Source organism: Mirounga leonina, unplaced genomic scaffold (genome assembly GCF_011800145.1).
Source record: "Mirounga leonina isolate KUSES-001 unplaced genomic scaffold, KU_Mleo_1.0 Mir_201, whole genome shotgun sequence".
NCBI lineage: Eukaryota > Metazoa > Chordata > Mammalia > Carnivora > Phocidae > Mirounga > Mirounga leonina.
Window position 1 is genome coordinate 28906453 of NW_023270504.1, and position 3141 is coordinate 28909593.

At 48.7% G+C, this 3141-nt stretch overlaps 1 protein-coding gene across 1 annotated transcript in view; it reads right to left on the bottom strand.

Annotated features, from left to right (window-relative positions):
* SLC6A13 (solute carrier family 6 member 13) overlaps nucleotides 1–1441 on the bottom strand; it is a 37909-nt gene extending 36468 nt beyond the window's left edge. Inside the window, exons 1-2 of the mRNA XM_035028492.1 lie at nucleotides 1353–1441; nucleotides 1063–1108 (exon numbers count right to left, since the gene is read on the bottom strand). The gene's annotated coding sequence lies outside the window, so the exon portion shown is untranslated. The remainder of the gene's footprint in view (nucleotides 1–1062; nucleotides 1109–1352) is intronic.
* Between the last annotated feature and the right edge of the window lie 1700 nt (nucleotides 1442–3141).

Consider the following 3141-nt stretch of genomic DNA (forward strand, 5'->3'; position numbering starts at 1 on the left):
TTCCATTCCATTCCATTCCATTCCATTCCATTCCATTCCATTCCATTCCATTCCCAGCATGTCTCAATAGCATCTTCTGATGACTCCCTCCTGATTCTATACAATGGTCCTTTTTCTGGAGAAGTAGGCAGATGGACTTTTTCATACGCCTCAAGAAAAATTCACGTTAACAGCACTTTCTCAGTGGGAGCCTCATCTGCCCAGACTCCCCTCTGACTCCGCCTCCCCAGCGTGGCTACCACAGGGATTCAAAAAGTCACGGAGAAAGTCAAGGAACAGTAGGCACCTTTGCTTATTTGATAAATTAGGGAATAAGCTCCAAAGATTGTGAGCTAAGAAGGAGAAACCCAACCAGCTGGTCCCAAGAAGGTTCCTCAGTCCTTTCGAGAAGACTGTCTAACGTCTTGTGCTGGTTCTGAGCCTCCCTTTACCAACCGATGGGTGCTGTCCTATGGTGGAACGTCATCTCCCTCCACTCTTTCATCCTCCCAGGCCCTAGAAGAAACAGCAGTCTTCCCGGGTCCCTGGCCTCATTAGGGTACTGCTTCTCAGAGGTGGCCCAGTGCCATCAGAAGGTGTACAACCAGACAAGCCGGGCACAGATCTTAGCTCTGCGCTGTACCACTCGCTGACTCCGGGGAAGTGAATTAACTACTCTGAGCCTCGGTTCACTCCTCTGTGAAGGTGAGAAGGACTAAGTGAAGCGATATATATAAAGTAAAGCACTTAGTAGAATAACAGGCGCTCAAATTTTTATTTTCTTTCAGTCTTGCCAAAGAGTTGTTCATTGTCTCATCTCACAGAGAAGAAAGCCTTTCTTTCCTCTCAGTCTAGGGTTCTCGTCCTCTGAAGCACATGGTCCCTCAAGTCCACGGCCACTGGAGCTTCAGAAAGCCCAGAATATAGCATCTAGTCTTTGCACATGCACACATAAATGGCAGGACATATTTTCGAGAAGGATGAAAAATCCTTTGGTTGTAAGTCCTATGATCTTACCAACCTGTAGTCTGAGACCCAGAAACAGAAGAAAGAGAGAGCGAGAGAGGAGAAAATGTCACCAACCTTAGTGCAGTTGCTGCCAGAGGTCCAGTCGGGGGAGAAGAATTATCTAAGGGGAAAGGGGAAGGTGCTGGCTATTTAAAGTGTGGCTCTGACCCCCAGCCGCACTTGTAATCCTAAACTTGGCCCGGCCCACATTCCGCCTCCTGCCTCCCCACCCCTCCCTCCCCTGAGCACCAGACCACTCACACGCGAGTGATTTCACAGCCCGGGGAGTGTGAGCACACCCCGGCAGGTCAAGCCAGCTGCTTGTGAGGCCGGCCAGGCAGCAGGCTGTCTTCCCCAGAGCTCACCGCTCTTCCTTCTGGCAACCTCAGGGGCTCCCTGGAGGGATCCCGCCTTCCGCCCCTTCTGCAGCTCCAGTGCTCCTATGCTCCCATCAGGAATAGGTGTTCCTTTGGTTGGGTGCCCCGTAGACTGAATGTACTTTTCTCTTATCCTTCTGCAGTTTATGATTTGCTGTGGACCGCGATGAAGAATAAAGATACATATGGGCACCTGAAATTAATGTCATATCAACTATAATCAACTATACCTCAATAAAAAAAAATACATTAATGGAATGAAAAAATATCAATCATTATTTTGGCAGGTTGTACCATATTATCTATTTTTTATTTTTTACTTTTTGTTTTACTGGCAAAATTATATGCATAAAATTCAATAAAAGAAAACTTGCCAGAAAAAAAGAATAAAGATACGTAGATCACAGAAATCTGAGAAGTCAGAAAAACTTCCTCAACACACACACACACATTTTTAAAAGATTTTATTCATTTATTTGAGAGAGAGAGCATGAGCCCGGGGGGAGGAGCAGAGGGTGGAACGCCCCGCTGAGCAGGGAGCCTGACATGGGGCTCCATCCCAGGACCCCAGGATCATGACTTGAGTCCAAGGCAGACCCTTAACCGACTGAGCCACCCAGGCGCCTGGCACACACACATTTATATACATACAAAAGGGGGCCGGGGGTGGGGCGGAATATATATATACATACAGAAAAGTCTGAAAACGTATTCACTAAACAATTAATACTAGTCCTACCTGGAAGGTAGGGTTGGGGCCCGGAAATGAAACATGAAGTAAGGGACATTTTTCACTTCTGCTTTTGAAGCTTCAGGATTTTTTGGATTGTTAAACAATGTGCTAGTTTTGATTTTTTTTTTTTTTTTTTTAATTTTTAAACCAATAAGGGGAAAAAATTGCCAAGCTTTAAAATAAAGCAAAGCCCTAAACTCATCCTAAGCAGAAGAGCTGGGTGGGAAGCGGAGGCGGCCGCCGGCCAGTCCTGGACATTGGGCACTTCGTGTGGGGGCAGGAGCAGAGCGGGGTGGCAGAGCCCCCAGGCCATGAGCTGGGGCGAACGCTGGGCCCGGACGTGCCCTGGGCGCCCAGGCCAGATGCTCCAGGGTGGAGTCCCGCCTCCATCACTTTCCCCTTTGTGGCCTTGTTGCTCCAAAACCTTGTTTTCGAGAAATCTATAAAAAGGGGTGCCGACTCCTTACCTTGCAGGGTTGAGTGAGGTTTCGGGAGATAATGAGCATTTGTGAAGGGCCTAATACTTAGCAAGCCTTCGAATGGTAGCTGGTATTGGTCCTTAGGAAATCATTCACAGTGAGCAGGGAAGATTTCCTGAAGGGGATGAGATCGGGAGACCCCTGAGCAAAGATGGGCTCGGGCCAGACAGTAAGAAGCAGTCAGGGGGTGGGGCCAGGGGTGGGGGTGGATGACGGAATAGGATAAAACAAATGTGCCTGGGGGCGCCTGTGTGGCTCAGTCGGTTAAGCGTCTGCCTTCTGCTCAGGTCATGATCCCAGGGTCCTGGGATCGAGTCCCCTATCAGGTGTGTGTGTGGGGGGGGGTCTCTGCTCAGCGGGAAGTCTGCTTCCCCCTCTCCTCCCTTCTCCTGCCCTCTGTCTTTCTCTCTCAAATAAATAAAATCTTTAGGAAAAAAACTATGCCTGAACATACACAGAGGAGAAGCACATCATGATATTACGCAGGGAGGGGCGCCTGGGTGGCTCAGTTGGTTAAGGAGCCAACTCTGGATTTCTTTCAGCTCAGGTCAAGATCTCAGAGTCC